Raw genomic sequence first — 20,734 nt, forward strand, 5'->3', positions numbered from 1 at the left:
GGCACCTAATCCAGTTTCTTTTCAGATGATAAATCAAACCCCAAGGAATGAAGGCCATCGCCAGGGGCGTGCAGGTGACGGTGGAGTTAGGATTGCAGATCACCACACACCAGTCTTCCATGCAGTGGCCCAAGGAAACAGGAACACAGTGATTTTCATATTTTGAAATAGACTACACATGCCTTCAGATCTTGCTTTCTAAATGCCGAGCTCTGCTGAAAGGAACCAGACTTGAGAAATGGATGATTTGAGGGCAGAAAGAGGGAAAGTATGAAATATCCACGAAGCTCTTGTGCCAGAAGACAAGATTTTCAGAGTAATGGAGCACATGTCAAAAGGAAACGAGAGCCAGCTTAAAAGCTACCCCTCCACTTACCAAAACCGGGACAATCTGAGCATCACCAGTGAGTAAGGATCAAAATGGGTTATGACACAATGAATTTCCAAAAAGAATACACAAGGGCATATTTATTCTTAAAACGTTAAATATAAAGGCAGGAGGGGAGAAATAATTCTTGACAACTATTACACTGGAGGAAATGATGAAATTAGGAAGTCACCATTTTGCAACCATTGTGGTGATAATTGATTCTGATATGGAATAGTCAATAGATTTTAAAATCCTAAAATAGTTATTAAAATCACTGAGACAAGATATTTACATACTCCCAAAGTATCCTCAGATTTCTTATTCATGACAAAGTAGTAACAGTTGAGAAATCGGACAGGCACCACCCTAACCAAATAATCATGTAGCCAGTTATGGGAAAAAATGACATGATGTGCCCTTATGATGTGAGATATTGAGAAGGATACAAGATCCCGTATATATTCTGAATCCATATTCTGAATCTAATCACAATCTGAAAAATTCAGATTGAGAAATGTTCTACTCATCCACTGGCCTATACTCTTAAAAGAAAGGTCATTGTCATGAATGACAAAGAAAAGGCTGAAATCTCTTATAGATTTAAGGGATTAAAGAGACTGTCACTAAAGGCAACACGTAATCCCAAATTTGGAGAAAAGTGCTATGAAGGAATGTTTTCAGGACAATTGTTGAAATTTTAATATAGGTTCTATATTAGATAATAGTTTTATTTAAATGTTAAGCTTCTTGAATTTTGTAATTATTATGAAAAAGTGTACCCTTATTAAGAGACACACTGAAATATTTAGGGATAAAAGCTTTTGATATAGGTAACTTACTCTCAGATGGTTTAGCAAAGATAGATAATGTGGCAAAATGTTACACTGGTAAATCTAGATAAAGAGTATATGGTAGATATTGCATTGATCTTGCAACCTCTGTTTTAATTTTTTAAATGAAAATATATGTGTATATGTATTCATTAATTTAATATTCTTTGTGTAAAATCTGCTGGTTCTTGGGCTGCCCACCTGCTCACTGTGCTTGTCTTGCACTCTCCCCAAGCAATATCTTATTCTGCTGTGAATTACGTTGTTTGCAAAAGTGAAGAGGGGGAGATTTCTGGATTGAGGAGAGTAGGATGAGGATTTGTCAAACTAGACCAGGAGCCCACATATATATACCCTGAACTCAAAGAGTTTTCATATACATTTTGCCAGTTAGATGAATGTGTTTAAGTGCTCTGAGAGTGGAAATTTGGGAATTTGATGAAAAGCTACTTACTCAAGAACCAGAAAATGCTGTTGGAGAGGATGTGGAGAAAGGGGAACCCTGTTGAACTTTTGGTGGGAATGTGAACTGATACAGCCACTCTGGGAAACTGTGTGGAGGTTTTTCAAAGAGTTAAAAATAGGGCTACCCTACGACCCAGCAATTGCACTACTGGGTATTTACCCCAAAGATACAGATGCAGTGAAATGGCAGGACCTGCACCCCAAATGTTTATAGCAGCAATGTCCACAATAGCCAAACTGTGGAGGGAGCCTTGGGGTCCATCGAAAGATGAATGGATAAAGAAGATGTGGTCTATATATACAATGGAATATTACTCAGGCATTAGAAACAACAAATACTCACCATTTGCTTCAATGTGGATGGAACTGGAGGGTATTATGCTGAGTGAAGTAAGTCAATCGGAGAAGGACAAACATTATATGGTTTCACTCATACGGGGAATATAAGAAATAGTGAAAGGGATTATAAGGGAAAATGAATGGGAAAAATTAGAGAGGGTGACAAAACATGAGAGACTCCTAACTCCAGAAAATGAACAAGGAATAGTGGAAGGGAAGGCAGGTTGGGGGATGGGGTGACTGGCACTGAGGGGGGGCACTTGACAGGATGAGCACCGGGTGTCATACTATATGTTGGCAAATTGAACTTCAATAAAAAAATATATTAAAAAAAAACCAAGAAAATGCAAATAAAGACCCAACTAAAGCTAACACCTCCTCCTTTAAAGTACATCTTTCAAACAGAAATCAGACTCTTTTCTATCTGATTATTTTAATCAGATAACCAGGCCAACTACCTCCTTGCACAGTCTGGGAATAAGACTTGATTTGGAGCTGGAAAGAGGAGAAAGAGATGGCAGGGAGTACCAACAGGTTTTTGGCAAACCAGAGATCAGTAAGAGGATGCTGAGTGTCTGGAGGTCAGAGAAAGAGAAGCCAGAGATAGAGGAGAAGTAAGTAGGAGGGGTTGTGCCAAAAATAAGCCTTGCCCCTTTGGAAATGCAGCAGGTGCACCACTGAAAATTACTAGTAGGCTGTAAATAGTCCGCATACATTTCTCCAGGGTTCTAAGTATTGCAAGCTTGGACTCTGTGATTCAGCTCTGTTTCCTCAGTCCAAGAGATTTACTTTTCCCTCTGCAATTTTAATCTTGTGTGTCTCTTCTCCTCTCCTTTCCTCCCCCACCCCCCACCAAACACATACCACCACCACACATCAGGAGAAAGAATATAAAAGGAAGAAAGAGAAGGTAAGAGAGGCTTCATTTAATTCCCATCTTCTAAAATAAATAAATAAATAAATAAATAAACAAATAAATAAATAAATAAATAAAATAAAATAAAATAAAATAAAAATAATTCCCATCTTCTTCATCTCTAGTTTTAGTATCAATGAGGTAGAGTACTCTGGATACCAGATTTCCTATTTCCTTGACCTTTAATATGCAATATGCCCAGCTAATGTGAGTTCACTATATTTGCCATTCGGTTGATTAAAAAATGATAACATGTCAAAAGCCAAAAGGGTGTACATATATAAAGAATTAATGTTGGTGAGAAGCTGAGATAAGAATTCTATAACATACTGAACTTAGAAAAAAATGTAGAATGAGGAGAAGAGTTAGCAAAGAGTTAATGAAAGAGTGATTTGAAATATGAGGGGGAAGAACCTTCATGGTTCGCATAGTGCTGTACATATTTTGCTGAAGCTGATAGCCCATGAACTTGAAAAAAAGACAAGTACCATGTTTCCTTGATCATGAACAACATCTGCATTTTTTACTGTATTGTCCTTTTAGGACTGAATAAAAGTCAACCTACCAGTAGGCTCAGGACTGAATTTAGATTTAGTTCAAAACGGAAAACTGGTGGAATCTTTACTGCAGGACCTTGCTTAGAAAAAAGAGATTAAAAAGCTAAAATGAATACTTTGCTTTTTATATTACATAAGACAGAAAGTACATCAGAAAATCCAAATCACTGACCTGTACCAATTACAAGAGCTTTTCATGGGTATAAAATAGAAGTATTCCCAAAATATGCATCAATCTGTCAGGTTAATGAAAATGTGAGTGCCACTATGGGAATAAAACTAGAGGATTGACATTATTTAAGCAAAACTTTCTTTGGCTCCTTTAAAGGATGGATAACCATGCCCCAGGTTTCAATGTTTCAAGTGTAGTTTTAGCTGCAATGGATCTTCTCTAGTGAAGAACATGTGAGTCTCTCTAAACTTTGAAATTAATTTCAAAATTTTTGTATCTTCTCCCAGATGACAGATTTTCTTAGGATCCTAAATTTGAAAGGGATCTCAGAGAGTATCATAGGAGTCCATCTTCCCATCTGATACAGAAATCTCTAGACACTTGACAGATGGCATCAAGCCGTGGTTTCCTGCTTCATGCTTCATGCTTCATTACACGTCTCACATGTAATCTATGTGAAACAGTTCATTTCAGTAAAAAATACACACTCATATTGGATTCAAAGCTGCTTCTTTCAGACTTCTGTCCAGTTTTAGTTCTTTTTCTCTGGTGCAAGACATTATAAACAGACACATACCTATTGTAATTTTTTTTCTATTGTCAAGGCAAAACATTCTCAACTTCACAGTCTAGCTAATTATGTTTCTAGCTCTCTCCCCTTTCTTTTTGTGCTTCTCTGGACTCTGGTTTTTCAATGTCTTTTCAAATATTGTTCCCCAAACTGAACACAGTAGCCCAGGTGTAGTCTAAGCAATGCAGAACACTGGCCCATCTGTCCTTTGATCTAGACCTCTACTCATACTCTGTCAGCCAAAGATTGTGCTGGTTTTCTTTTTTGGCAGCTACAGCCCAGGGTTAAGATTAAGGCCAACTAAAATTTCTGGGTCTTTAGAAATAATACCATTTATAATTACCATTTTCCTGGGCAATTGATTTTTTATAAATATAAATGGAAATTCTGATAGTTAAAATGTCATCTTACTGATTTTGCTCATTGTTCGAGGTAATAGAACCATTTTGATTCTTTACTCTGCCATGTATCATATTACCTAATCTTTGTTCTTGGAGCCATAGGCTAGTTCTATCAGCATGCCTTCTATATCTTTATTGTACCAGAACAGTGATATAAAGAATAATTACCACAGTGTATGGCTTATGACGGGTAGGGTTAACTGGTAAACAGGGCAAATCCTGGGCCAGAGTTTTAGAGCTTGTCACTTGATGTCTTCCAGTTTGATGTCCAACAATTTATTGGTCAACAGCCATTGGATTTGGGTTTTCATCCAACCATGAGTTCCAGGAAGATTTTTTTTTAAGATTTATTTATTTATTTTAGAGATAAGAGATAATGCCAGCAGGGGGAGGGACAAGGAGGGGGGAAAGAATCTCTGAGTGTGGAGACTGACACAGGGCTCAATTCCACAACGTTGAGATCATGACCCGAGCTGAAATCAAGAGTTGGACACTCAACTGCCTGAGCCACCTAGGTGCCCCCAGGAAGATTCTATGTCTGTACTATTGGGATAAGATTCTTGTTTTGCTTTGTTTTGTTTTGTTAAATAATTAGATTTTGTTTGTTTTTTAAAGATTTTATTCATTTGTTTGAGAGAGAGATAGCAACAGAGAGCATGGGCAGAGAGGAGAGAGAGAAGCCAGCTCCCACAGAGCAGGACCCTGGGATCATGACCTGAGTCAAAGGCAGACACCCAACCAACTGAGCCACCCAGGCACCACTGGGATAAGATTCTAAAGAGGGTCCTCAGTATTCTAATATCAACATTTCAAAGTACAAGCTACTCAATACTCAGTTCCTTTCCATTTATCTCATTATTTCCTATTATTGGAGTATTTTACTAATCTCCCCTAATCTCAATAGGGTATTTGTGAACTTCTTTGAGATAAGAATCATATCTTAGTCATTTTTGAAATTCTTGAACTTTTAAGCAGAACTCCACAAATGCAGTTTACTTTGACATTTATTGCATTCATGTGCTAGGCACCATAGATGACACTGAGGATACAAACATGAAAAAGCTAGTCTCTGCTCTTGGGGATCTTATGCTTTTGAGTGGGAGCTCTAAAATCTGAGTTCTTGAATGTGAATTGTGGATCTACTACTTCTTAGCTGGTGACCTTGGGAAAATTGCGTAGCCTTTCTCTGCTTTAGTTTGTTATCTGTTAAATAGTGCTAAGAGCAGGGCCTACTTCAGAAGATTATTGTGAGGAGGGTAGACACATAAACAAATACTTGTAATTTAATGTGGTGAGAGCCAAGAGAAGATTTTTGCACAGGAAGCTTAAAGGAGAAGCATTTAGCTTAATTTAAGGGTTTGCAGGAAGGCTTCCAAAAGATGAAACTTGAATTGTGAAGGTGTAGTAAGACTTGCCCAGGTGGGAAAAGCTTGGATGAGCATCTGAAGAAGAAGCATCATGAGCGATGGTCCTGAAGGTATGAAGAGGCATGATGTGCTCAGATAACTGCCATCAATTATGGACTTTGAGACTCAGTGATGAAAGAGTTCACAGTCAAAATGGAAAGATAGGAGACCCAGTCATGGAGGGCTCTCTTCTCCTTTTAGCCAGACTGCTGCTCTTCAACCCCTTCAAAGAAATTCTGAAGCTGCAACTGGTAGGAAGCTGCTGGAGCAATGGATTCCAACTGTGGCAGTGATGAAATGTAAGGGATGAGGAACACAGAGATGTTGAAGATTGCTACCAGGCTTTTGACAGGAGTAACAGGTGCAACCAATTACTGAGAGCTTACCATGTACCATTTACTCTGCTGGACACTAAACATACAAAGGTGGATGAAAATCTGAACCCAGTCCTCAAAGAACGTACAATCTATTTCATTCAGACACTTAGTCCTTATTTCTCTAATATATATGAAGATATCATGAAGACAAATAATTTGCCGATATCAACATATATTATAACTGGGTGCTGGCACAGAGTGAGTTGTGCTAGGAGTTATGTGTTCTCATTGCTGTTTATAAGCTCTGGATACATAATTCTGAAGCTCAGTGGAGAGAACTAGGTAGAAAATTTAGAGATTGATTATACTGTTAGGTGAAGTCAAGGATGCAGAGGGTATCATGCAATGGGAATACCAAGCATTGAGGAGAAGACATTGCAGCCACCTGTTACTCACACTCAGGGGATACACCCACAGATTCATGAGGGGCCTGGTTTTGAGTTTTCACCATTATGACTCATCTCTTAAGGGAATAAACATTACAAGTAAGTAAAGAGTCATTCTTTTCTCATCTGAAGTCTTAGAAAATATGTTATATTGTAAAAACTGGAACCTTATTAGCTAATTTACCAGTAGACTTGTTCTTTCTGGTTTTGTAGGTGTATTTTGGGAGCCACAACTGTGTACACTTGTTTTTTAATATAATTATCCAATTTTGGTGACTATTAATTTTGACCTAATTTTACCAGATTCATTTAGATGGTTTAAATGTTTGAACTTAAATTTCTTGTTTGTAACTACAAAAATTATTTTTAAATTTACATATATTTTTAGTCTCCAAGACTGGGGAATAAAATTTATTTGCTTAGTTCACTAGTCTAAAGATAAAAATACAGAGGCACCTGGGTGACTCAGTCAGTTAAGCATCTGTCTTCGGTTCAGGTCATGATCCCAGAGTCCTGGGATCTGGTCCTGCTTTAGGCTCTCTGCTTAGTGGGGAGTCTGCTTCTTCCTGTCCCTCTGGCCCTCCCCTCAGCTTGTGCTGTCTCGCTCTCCCTCTCACACATTCTTTCAAATAAATAAAATCTTTAAAAAAATTTTTTAATATAAAATACAAAAACAAGTCACCCACCTACCCCTCCCCTTAAACCCCTTCCTTCCAAATAAAAGAGTGAAGGAAAAAACAGAATCTTATTTGTTCAGCACTCACAGGAGTGGGAAAATAAGAGAAGCATCCCCTCCCTACCAAGGAGAGGCAGAAGAATTTCAAAAAGGAAGTAATACTCTCAATCATGAAAAAGATTTCAAGCAAGGTAAAGATGGAAAGAATTCATCGAATGGGAAGTGTGACGAAAAAGGAGTATAGACAGTTTTTTTTTTTTTCAAGAAATTTGTCTGAAAGAATGAAAGTAGATGGGACATAGAGTCAAGAGAAGTTGTTTTTTGTTTTTTTTTTTTTGATTGGTAGAGACTTAATTTTTTGGAAAGAGTCAGAAGAGAGATTGAAGTAGAGGTGATGAGAGCAAAGGACAAAGAAATCTAGAACACAAAGGACTCTTTGGTGAGGAGGTGAGATGCCTCCTTTACTCAGGTGTAGGTTGGAAAGGAAGCAAAGCTGCTTTGTCTGCAGGTAAGTGGGTATTTTACAATGCAGAATCTTTACCATTGGCATCAGTACCCTCTGTGCAGTAGGAAGCAGATCATCCACAGAGTGTGAGAGTAGAGGAATGGAAGCTTTAGATGAGTTGTGGAGGTGTGAAAAATCTGCAATGAGAATGAGGGAGGAAGTTGCCTAGGACACATAGCAAACTTGCTGGGCAACAGGAAGTTCCAAGATAGTTCAAGTGAGGGGGGAAAACCATGAATTGGTAGGAATACCAATCCACATGCTCATGGGACTTTTCCGGCAATGTCTGGTATCCTGGATGTCAGATGGATACAGGGCTGGAGTTTGCTGAGTGTTAAAGGGGGAAGGGAGTTCAGAATTAGGCAAGAAAAATCCACTGAAAACAAGCACCATGCAGTCTGGAGAAATACAGGAGGATAAGAAGGGACAGGGAGATGGATGAGAAAGTGGAGGACTTAAGAATTTGTGAAGTATAAATGAGATGAGAGTGAGGGCAGGGAAGATCCTGAGAAAGAGTCATGTCTGTGCTGGTATATTTGAGTTAGATATTATTTTAGGTGGTGGTAAGATCCAGGGAAGATCCTCAAGAATGGGTGATTAAAGTGAAGAGGAGTGGTCTACCTCTATCCCCACTATATTCCAAGTTACTTGATACAATGCCTGGAACATAATAAGCATTGGATATTTATTTGCTCAAAAAAATGAATTCATATGCTTTCTATCCTGCTTCTCAGTAGTTATACCAATTTCCCTCTTCTCCATATATTTCACTGGTTAATTTCAATTACAGTAAATGCTCTAAAAGAAAAGTACTGCCTGCTATAAGATTGTGTAACATGAGGTCCTGATCTGGTCTGGGGGTGTAGAGGTCAAGAAGTTTCCCTAGGGAAATGGCATTTAGGAGTAAGCCAGGGCATGAGATGTAGGGAGAACTTTACCAGCGAAAGTGAAAAGATTTGTATCTTGAGGTGGGAAGAAGCTGAAAATATCACGACTGAAGAGTTACAAAGGATATTAGAAGGATAGGTTGATGGTGTAGGTTAGGACGACATTACATGATATTCTATATATCAAATCATGAAGTAGATTTTGATCCATTAGACTTGAGAAGATACAAGTTGACTTATACAATAATTGTTGTTAGCTTATAAGCATTAATTGGAATTATTATATGGATATGTGATTCTACACAGTTGAAATTTGAAAGCTAAAAAATCACATTTGCCTAAAATGTCTCCTCCAGCAGCCTGCTACTTCCCTTCTGTAAAGCCTTATTCCTTTGGATTAAACAAAGCAAATGCAATAGCCTTCAGAAAAATCACAATTTAAATGCACTTTGCTTACATGGAGAAAAAGTCTCTAGGCCTTCCTCTCTGCTATTCTAAGTTTCCCCATTAGTTTCATGATGGGGTTAATAAGGTATCTCCATAGGGCAAAGATAAGCATCAATTAGTGGAATGTGAAGAAGGCAAGGAATAGCATAGAGACCTTGATGATAGGGATAAGATGTTCAGGTAGGTAAGCATTGTAATGGAGATTTTGAATGCAGCCAAGCTCCCAAAGGATACTCGTTTCATAATTTGTCTAGTATAAATCTATGTAGAGCTCTAAATTAGCCAAGATAGAAATTACCAGGGGTTGGATGCTGGCCCCAAGATCAATCTTGGAAGAATTGTAGAGGAAAATCATCATGAAACTAGGAAATGATGGGGGAGGGGGGACAGGAAAAATGTTCAGGAACAGGGAAGCATGGGGTGTGTGTGCGCGCGCACACACATATCTGTGTGTATAACTGAAACCTGGGGCAGGACACTTTTAATGGAGGATAGTTGGAAGAAAGGCAGGCAGGGGCTAGCCTTCCCTACCAACCCTCCCCTTTCTCCAACCCTACCCCTTCCTGTCCTAAGAGGAAATTACCCTTAAAAGGAAAAAGACCCCATCTTGTTATTCTACACCACCCTGAAAGGAGCGCTCCACCCTTTGCCACATAAACAACTACCTGATAGGTAGATGAGCACGTGTACAAAAACCTGATTGGGTGACAGGACACGGAGGGTTAATCAGATTAAAACATCCCTACAACAATCTCATAAAAACCCCTAGACTTAGAAACTCCCAGGGCAACCCTCTGGAGTGCACTCTGGCTTGGGGAGCTTTGTACTATCACCCGATTAACTTTGCTTTGCTGCCTGGTCTTTGCCTGGTCTCTCTCTTCATTCTTTGAAGTGGTGTGACCAAGAACCACAGGCACTGAAGGAAAAGAAATGCTGCAAGGCTTTGTGGAATTAGCAACGGAGGCTCAGACTACTGGTTTCAGTGGCCTCATAACCAGAAGCCAGAGTGTGAAAAGCTGATGGGGATGACTGCCCTTGAGCATTTATGGAATAAGCCACCACAACTCCCTCTAGCCCCGAGGGCTGGTGAATTATAATGAAGAGTACCTCCTCTTAAGACTGCTTCTCCTTCAGGGGTGGAGGGTGGAGTGGGTCTGAAAATAGGGACCTGACTTAAAGAGTTGCTTGATGACATGATACCCAGCCAGAGCAATTAATGATGGTACTCTGGTGCTCTCACCCTAGGTTTATCCCTTCTCCCCTCCTTAAACTCACTGGAGGTTGACATAGACTGGGATTTACCCTTTGGTCTTTTCCCACACCAAATGCTCAGAATAGCTGATACCATCAGAGAAATAATATGCTCACAGGCCAAAGTAATGACACATTAGGAGCACAACTACTTCAAAAGAAAACAACAGCCTGAATCAAAGATGACACTAGAAGCAAATATATTAAATCCAAGGTTTAACAAATATAAAATAGCCATAATAAATAGTTGGTAAGAAAAGCATTGAAGTCAAGAGGAATTACCAGGCATGAAAAATATGTAAGAGCAAAAATCATGTAACAGTTGAGATAGAATGGACATGGCTGAAAAACAAATGAGCAAGCTGGAAGATCAAATTAAGGAGCTCTTCCAGAAGGAAGCAGGGAAGAAGAAAATGAATACATAAAACAAAAGTTAAAGACTGAATTTCAGATAAAGACTGAATTGCAATGAAAACTTCAATTTATAGATAAGTAGAGTGTCAAGACATTGTCGGGTGCAGGGGTGCAAGAGCACTGGGCTCTGGGGGTACCAAAAAGACCAAATTTGGTCATTCTCCACTGACAAAACCCAATAGTGGTAAAACAAGAAAGGAATTTATTTCAGTGAGGCCAACACTGGGAAGACAGTGGACTAGTGTCACAAAGAATGAAAGTGCTGAAAATACTTCTAAGTTTACATAAGGAAAATGTGGGACAAAGGTTGGTGAGTATATGCAGGTGGGGAGCAAGAATCAGGTAGATCATTGTCTTGGGGTCAGTCATGGATGGGGTCTTGCTGGCTCAGGGCAGTCCTTACTGCTTGAGGAGCAGTTTCAGTTTCTATGGGGTATGCTCTGCCTGTAGTGTCTTTTGCCTAAATTAAGAGATAAATGGGAAAGAATTTATTGAGTCGGAAAGTTTGAGGTCAAAATGGAGGTAGCTGAAGTCTTCTTTTAAGAAGAGAAAAATAAAAGTGGAGAAGAAATATTTGAAGTAATGAGAACAAATTTCCCAGAATTCAAGTTGTAGAACCTCATATGCAGCACCAAACAAGAGTGATAAGGAGAAACCTTTAGTAAAATTATAGTAAAATAAAAAATCTTACAGGCAAAGATAAAATTCTAAGAGTTTCTAGAGAGAGAAAACAGGTCAGTTCTAATGGAAAAGGATCTTAAACTTTATAAAATGAGCAACAGAAAGATGGTAATATTTTTATTTTTTATTTTTATTTTTTAATTTTATTTTTAAAAGATTTTATTTATTTGAGAGACAGCACTGGTGGCAAGGAGGGATAGGGGGAGAGGGAGAAGTAGATTCCCAGCTGAGCAGGGAGCCCTACCCAGGGCTCAATCTGGGTTCATGACTGGGATCATGACTTGAGCTGAAGGCAGACTCTTAACTGACTGAACCATCCTGACAGTGACTGAGCACTCTGACAATGATAATATTTTTAAAGCATTGAAAAGGTAAAAGAGCTTTGAGCCTAAATTTATATCCAGTCAAATTATCATTTGTTTTGGCATAATAAAAATATTTTCAGGCATATAAAGCCTCAAAAGGTTAAACAAGGACCCATATTGAAAACACTATCAGAAAAGAGACTCAGAAGGAAGCAAATTTAAGAGATGTAGCTAGAGGTGTAGGAAGTAAAGATAATCAAATACTTGAATAAAATTTGGTGTTTCTTTCAAAAATTAGCAAAGACCAAGGAAAATAAAATGAGAAAATTTGTTTGTAATAACCTAGACTTAAATTCTACATAATATCAAGAGGTGCTATCTTTAAGTTAAACATTTTAAATATAAAATAAATAAAATGATAAATTTATAGGAAGTAGGAGGAGAAAGGAGATGAGAAAAATAGCCAAAATCAATGAAATAGAAAACAAAAATATAATACAGAAGATCAACAGAATCAAAAGTTGGTTTTTTGAAGAAACTAATAAAATAAGACAATCCTGTGGCAAGGATGATCAAGGAAAAAAAGAAAAGTAATTTAAAAACTAGTATTCTCCTTCTATCTTTTAGTCACAACTTTAAAATTTCAAGAATCTGAAGCATAAATGAAACTGAGGGCAAAAGTGTCCATTTTGTTGTTCATAATAACTCCACACTACATAAACACATTTGAAGTAGATGAACAGATTCATAGAAAAATGTAATCTAGGGGATCCTTGGGTGGCGCAGCGGTTTGGCGCCTGCCTTTGGCCCAGGGCGCGATCCTGGAGACTGGGGATCGAATCCCACATCGGGCTCCCGGTGCATGGAGCCTGCTTCTCCCTCTGCCTATGTCTCTGCCTCTCTCTCTCTCTCACTGTGTGCGTATCATAAAAAAAAAAAAAAAAAAAAAAAAAGAAAGAAAAGAAAAATGTAATCTACTGATAGAATTAAGAAGAAATAGAAGTCCTTAGTAGTGCTACACTATCTGTTAAAGACATTAAAGCAATATAAAAATCATCTGAGACCAGTGGTTTTGTAGGCAAGTTCTACTAAACTTTTACAAAACATACCAAACTTATTACAAAGTGTAATAGAGAATAGAAAAAGAGGGGTATTCCCTAACTCACTTATGAGGCCATGTAATCTTTTTAAAAATTTAAATTCAATTAGCCAACATATGGCACATCACTAGTTTCAGATGTAGAGTTCATTAATTCATCAGTTGCATATAACACCCAGTGCTTTTCTCATCACATGAGGCCATGTAATCTTGATCCTCAATCCCCAGGTAAGACAAGGATAGTCTGAGAAAGAAAAATTACAGATTATTTCTTTGGGATCTTAGTGTAGAAATCCTAAATAAAATATTTGCAAAGTCAGTCCTACAGAGTATACAAAGTAAGATACGCCATGTAGAGTTTTCTGAAGTATGCAAATAGATTTACAGAAAACCTGTAAGTGTAATTCATAACATTAACAGCTTTGAGGGCAAAAATAACACAATCATTTAAAAAGATATAGAGAGAGGCACCTGGGTGTCTCGGTTGTGTCTACCTTTGGCTCAGATCATGATCTCAGGGTCCTGGGATCAAGCTCCGCATCAGGCTGTATGCTCAGTGGGGAGTCTGCTTCTTCCCCTCTCTCTGTCCCTCTCTTTTCTCATGCTCTCTCTCAAATGAATAAAATCTTTTTTTAAAAAAAGATACGGATAAATATTTCATAGAAATTTAGTATGACGGGCACTGAGGTGGGCACTTGACGGGATGAGCACTGGGTGTTATTCTATATGTTGGCAAATTGAACACCAATAAAAAATAAATTTATAAAAAAATAACTCTTTCAGTTATTTTATTTATTCCTCCCTAAAGCAGGAAATAAAATGTCACCATGCAACTTTTTTTTTAATTTAGTATAAATTCATGATAAAAATTTCTTACCAAGTCAAGAATTTGCTTAACCTGATGAAAGAGAATTACACCATGGCAAACATACTTAATGGTGAACAACAGTAGCATTCAATTTAAAATCAGGAATGAGACAAGGGTGCCCTGTATCATCACTTCTGTTTGATCTTGTATCGACAGTTTTTGTTGGTATGGTAAGGCAAGAAAAAGAAGGTAGAGGAATAAGAATTGGAAGGAGGAAATAGAACAGTCATTATTTGCTGGTGGCATGATTGCTTCAGAGAAAATCAAGGACTCCTGGGGCAAGTGGAAATAACAGGAGAATTTAGCAAAGTTAGCTAATTCCTGCATGCCAAAATAATAAAAAATTTAACAAAAGACACCACCTATGACATATTTTTAAGTGTCAGATACAAGTTTTAAAAAGATGTGCAGGATTTCTATGAAGAAAATGTAAAACTATTGAGATTTACTAGACAAAGAAGTTCTAAATAAATGAAGTGAAATTCTAGGGTATTTCTTATTTCTTTAAGGGAGAAAACTTTAGGATTGTAAATATTTCAATTCTCATATTGGTTTATAGGCTTACTACAATCCCAGCAAAAATTTCAATAGGATTTTAATGGAACTTGATCTCTTATTCTAAAATTTATATGGAAGAGTCAAGGCCCAAGAAGTCCAAACATTTCTAAAGAACAAGAATAGGGAGGAAAGATTTTCTTTACTAGGTAACAGGATTTACTTTGAAGCTACAGTATAAACATAGTATGGTATTTGTTCAAAAGTAGAAAAATAAACCTTTGGGCAGATGAAAAACTCAGAGCCATACATTTATGGAACTTTAACATATGATAGATGTATTGTGGCAGATCAATAGGGAATAGAAAGACTATCTTATAAATGGATTTGTAAAAAATGGTTATCTATATAAAACAGATACTGATCCCTACTTCATACCATTTGTGAAAAAAGAACTCTAGATAAATTAAGGACTTGAATATTAAAAGTAAAATTTTACAAATTCTATTAGAAGATATAGGTAAATATCTTTCTGGCTTTGGAGTGAGAAGCATTTATTAAAGATACATTTAAAAAGCCTTTTACTCTAGAAGATCAATACATCTGGCTATATTAAAATTAAGATTTGAACATCAAAAAGAATCTTACAGAAAGAGAAGGTACCAATAGTAAGAAAGCTTTTACAACCTAATAGGCCAACAAAAGATTAATAGGAAGAATAAAGATTTCTTAAAATTAATAAGGAAAAGACTAGCCAATAGAATATGGGCAAGAAATACAGACATTTCAGAGTAAAAACACATATGACCAATAAAATCATTGAGATGGTCAACTTCACTGATTGGGAAAGGCAAATTAAAACCACAGTGAGATACCAATTTAGACCCATTCAGTGGGCAAAATTAAGGAGTATGACAGTGCCAATTATTACAGCAAATATGAATTGACAGGGTATCTTATATAAACTCTTGAAAGTGTAAATGAGTAGGACCACTTTGCGAAGTCTGTTATTATCTAAACATTGAATGTTTCTATATGCTGTAACTCAGCAGTTCTTCTTCTAAGTATACACATAAGAGAAACTCCATGTACCATAGGTGATGTTAACAAAAACATTCCCAGGAGCACTGGAAACATCTAGTGAGATAAATACTTGAAACAACTCAAATATTTATTGATAGGAAATGGATAAATAAACGTGGCAACTTCACACAATGTCATATTATGTAACCAAACAAATAGCTATAAACAAAAACATGAATAGTCTGAGCAATACAGTTTTTTAAAAAAGGAAGTTCCCGAAGATCTTAGAGTTTAATTCCCTTTTAATCATGTTAAAACAAAAGAAAATGGGATGATCTTTAGAAATACAAATGTGTAATAGAGCTGTAATTTAAAAAATAAGTTATAATAATAACCGCAAAATTCAAGGAAGGGGCAGTAGAAGAATAGATTGGGGAGAAACCCAGAGGTGGGTTTGTAAATGATTGTTAATGTTCTGATTCTTATATTGGGTGGCTGGTTTACATTTATATCATTAATAACAAACAAATACACAAAAAACTACATAGCACATCTAAACAAAAGAGGGCCATGCTGAGGCCAATAATCAGAGTGTCATGAATCAAAGATAATTCAATTCTCTGCACTTGAAGGGAAAGGAAAATATGATACCAACTCCTCTGCTATGTTTTGATTTATTATTAGGTTATAATTAACCCACACACCAATTCTAGTTTTGGTTTCTACTACAATCTTCCTTTTACGAATGGACCAAATCTTAGCGAGTTAACACAACCTGCTCAAGGCCACCAAGTGAGCAAGTGGTGGATTCAGATTTTGAAAAGTCATCTGTTTGACTGTAGGGCCTCGTCCCCAACCGCTGATGGTAATAGGCTCCCTGTCACCAAAACCAGTTTACTCACTACGATATCAACCAAGAGCAGTTGTTCTGCTTGAAGAGAACAATCTCTAGATATGTGAGGGTAAAAGGTCACCTAACGAGTATTTTGCCACATCAAGTTGAAGATTTTGCACATCTGTGTCATGATGGAAAAACGGTGTTAAAATGAAGTCACATACCATGTCATTAAGTAAAACGAATTGGAATGCAGAAGAGCTCAAGTAAGAAATGCACTGTTGGATTCATTCCTCTGGTATCTATAACATTACTTCTTCATATGCCATGCAAGAATGCAAAGATAAGAAGTGTTTACAAAACGTTTTTAGTGGCTGTAAGTTTGCTTTATGTCTAATTTATGCTGCTTTGTGACCTCATTCTTCTGGTTTATTTCCTTCAAGAATACCAAATGTGATGCTCATGCCCCCTCTACTGGTCAGTCACATTTTGTTGTATCTTCCTAAGTAGACCTCCATCCAAGACTATCAAAAGATTAGATAATTTTTCTACTTTCCTGAATTTTTTTTTTTTTTTTGCTTTTGAGGGCAGAGTTGACAGTGAGAAATATTATCTTATATAAATATATACACACATTATATACATTTAAAAATTTATATATATATTATTTTATTTTATTTTATTTTTATTTAAAGAGACAGAATGTCACCAAGAACCTGTCTGTGGGCCGGTGCCACGTAACTTGTACAGATACTTTTGGGGAAGAATATCGGATCGGCTTGAGAGGCAGGCTCTGCAGACTTTGCTTTACAGCTAAAAGAATCTATTAGTTTTCTTCAACTCATCAAATTAAATCTATTAGTTCCTATAATAGATGTCTGTCCTTTTGGGTGTATCTCTACCCCATATCGCCTGGAGTTGGTGTTCTCTCCTCTTTCCTGTGTTTATAGGTCAAATTGATTTGTCAGAGTAAAATGAAGGCCTCTGAGGGCAGGAATCACATTTAATTTTCTGTCAGATGCAGCCTCCAACTCCTAAATAGTGCATACCACATGGTAAATAACAATTATGCTACTTAGCTACCCGGTCTCAAATTGCCACGTAACAGCAGAAAAAAACCCATTCAGTACCCCAAGGAAATACAAATCAAAAGGATAAAAGAAGAGGCTGTCCACTCCTCAGAAGACTAAATACAGTGATTTTACTGTTGTGCCCATAATCACTGTTTAATCAGAAACATTTCAGGTATGTTGTTCCCAAGATGCTGAAGTTCAGTAGTCAAGTTCAAAAAACATCTATTAAAAAAACTTCCTTTTTCTCTACCCCTGAACCTTCAAATCCTTAGACACTTAAGAGGGCAAAACAATATGACTCTTTTATTCTTTTCAACTAATGTACCATTTTATCACAAAATCCTGATACAAATATAGAAGCAACTCTGAGTATCAAGAAGCTGGACATGAGGCAGCAAGCTTTCGTGGGCAGGAAGCTAGGAGTCCTGGGTTCTGGTCTTGGCCCACCAACTGTAGCTAAGTAGTCACTGGAGAGTTACTTCCATTTACTTTGTGCCTCAGTTTCCTCACTTGTAAAGTAGTAATAATCCTAACTTCTCTATATGCTAACTTCACTGGGTAGGTAGGTTAGGTATGGGAAAACACTTTGTCAATAATTTTTTTTGTTTGTAGGTCCTCTTCTCACTCTGCATTCTCTCTGGAGCAGAGTAGAGAGGGACATGTCACATGCACTCTTTCTACTCCATCATGCATCCAGACACTGGGCATTTCTGACTGACCTCACACTCACAAATTACTAAAGAGCATAGGACCCCTCTCCCACGTGGGCATTGACATAGCATGGCCATAAGCCTAGACACCCACTTGGCTAAGAACTACTGTTTGGGCAGACATTTGAATGATGGAAGTACTTAGTTAAGTGTAAAGACAAGTTAATCAAGTCTTAAAATCTTCCCTTTAAACAAGAATGAAGACACTTTTCTGTATCCAATTATTGTCCTCTGATAGCACTGATAATACATTTGTTTTACTTCTTTCATGCTCACAAATTCAAGGTGGTTTTACAACTGTTGCACATGGGGGCTGAGCAATGTTTTGCAATGTTAAATAATTCATACCCCTCTTAAACTGTGTATATCAAGGTCTAATTAAAACATTAATGAAACATGATACCAATTCACTAATTTTTCACATTGGCAACTACAAGGACAATATATTTTAATGAGGAATGGTCTTCTTTTTATAAGCCATTTAATAACATTAATTTTCAAAAATTAAAATTAAAAAGTTTAAACTGTTGACATTATCTTATTATCTGCTATTTTAGTATCTATATTCTTTCCTTTTAATTTCAATGGATGCTTTGTGAATACTTTAGAAGAGACATAAGTTGTTTGACAATATATGAAAAATCTACATTTTAAAGTTTTACATTTAGTTTTCATTTTTGATAAAAATATGGTAACATTTTATACAGTTTGAATATGTATTTATTTCATTGTTGGTAAAATAAAAATTGTATGAAAATCTTCATTTTCACTACTTAGTGATTTTGTTAAAATAATAGCAAATATAGTATATACTCTATAAATATTAAAGATAAAATGCAAATTTAATAAAAATTTTAAAAAGATTTTATTTATTCATGAGAGACACACACACACACACACACACAGAGAGAGAGAATGAGAGAGAGGCAGAGACACAGGCAGAGGGAGAAGCAGGCTCCATGCAGGGAGCCCAACGTGGGACTTGATTCTGTATGTCCAGGATCATACCCTGGGCTGAAGGTGGCGCTAAACTGCTGAGCCACCCAGGCTGCTCAAATTTAATAAATATTAACCTATCTTGAAGAGTATGAATCCTACTCCAGAACAGAAAAATCTATTGTAGAAGTAGTTTCTCAAGTGGGGTTTCTTAAGGGGGGATAGAAGATGTGCCATGATGGGGCAGGGGGTGGGGAGTGAACTTCTCAAAGTCTTTGTTAAACATGTTACATCTTCTGGAATACAAATTTTCTCCTTTAAGCTTTATTTATAAAAAACAGAGTAGGTATGAGATTTAAACAAATATTTAAGATAAACAAGACTTTAGAGAAGTGTTTATTTCCTAAGGAGAATGTTGGACCACTTTCCCAGGGCTGTGCATTTACACATTTGGGTGCCTGTGTGTGTATGTGTGTAGCTGGCACTCTTTTCTCTCAGGACTTCACTGGAAAAGTTTAAGAGGCACTAAGAGAAATAATAAACATCTGACTTAGACAAGTTTTTAATAGGCCCAGGGAGGGCTTGACAGAACCCTTTAAAAATCCTTCGTTTGAAGAGGAGTGAAACATTATACCATGTGGCACTTGGTTATTTTTGTATGTGGCACTAATGAGACTCATTCATTAATTCTGTTCCTGAGCAGACTGGTTAATTGAACTCTTCAGTTTTACTGAGATGACCGAACCTTGGCTGACCTAATGTGTCACTGCTTGGTCACTGGCAAAAGCGAAGGAGAGAATGTGGAAGGCACAGCACAAGCCAATAGTGCTTTGGAAAAACAACTCAACTAATGTCTTAGGTGGGTAAGCAGTGCTCTCTTCATGCAGATCTGCACTCTGAGTTCTCAGTTCCACTGAGGCACTGTGAAATCCCAAGTGAGTGCCATCCTTCTGTTCCCCTCTGCTCTATTTTATCAGGTCTGCAACATGAGTGTGGTGATAGTAGGGAGGAGAGTCAGAAAACAAGAAACGATGTCAGGGGAAAGGTGGCTTGGTCCTAGTTCTGCCTTGAGCACTAAAGTAGTTATGAAATTTGGATCAAGTTCACTCAACTTGGGACGCCTGAGTGGCTCAGTGGTTGAGCGTCTGCCTTTGGCTCAGGGCGTGATCCTGGAATCCCACATCAGGCTCCCTGAATGGAGCCTGCTTCTGCTCCCTCTGCCTATGTCTCTTCCTCTCTCTGTGTTTCTCGTGAATAAATAAAATCTTAAAAAGAAAAAAGTTCAATCAACTTTGCTAGGCCCCGTTTTCCTCATTTGCAAAGGAGAGCTTTAGTTACCATATAATCTCTAAAGTTCCCTCTAATTCTAATGTTCTGGATTATTTTTGAACATCTACCAGCAAAGTTCTCCTTCACTTTTGTAAAACTTCACCCCCTACCAAAGTGTAAATTTAATGAGATTCAAAAAAGGCTTAACCAGATAGCTTTTACAAACTCTGTTAGGATCAATGAGTTTCTAAGCTTCTCAAAATGTAACGGTTATACCCATAGTTTTGGATTTTGAATTGGAAGTATCAGGAGAAAAGAATGATGTCCATTAAAAAAGTATTTCCTAGCTTTGTACCCTGAAAAGGCCTAGAACAGAGACCCAACTAGGAGCAGTGAGCACTCCTAGCACCCAGACTAAGGTCTCTATGTATGTTTTCTTTAAAAGTAATCAAGAATGCTGTGCATGCCAA

General features: G+C 37.2%; 1 long non-coding RNA gene across 1 annotated transcript in view; it reads left to right on the plus strand.

Annotated features, from left to right (window-relative positions):
- Window positions 1-20,734, plus strand: part of LOC112925970 (uncharacterized) — a 63,517-nt gene that overhangs the window by 534 nt on the left and 42,249 nt on the right. The gene's annotated exons all lie outside the window — the stretch shown is intronic.

The sequence above is a fragment of the Vulpes vulpes genome, chromosome 12 (assembly GCF_048418805.1).
Source record: "Vulpes vulpes isolate BD-2025 chromosome 12, VulVul3, whole genome shotgun sequence".
NCBI lineage: Eukaryota > Metazoa > Chordata > Mammalia > Carnivora > Canidae > Vulpes > Vulpes vulpes.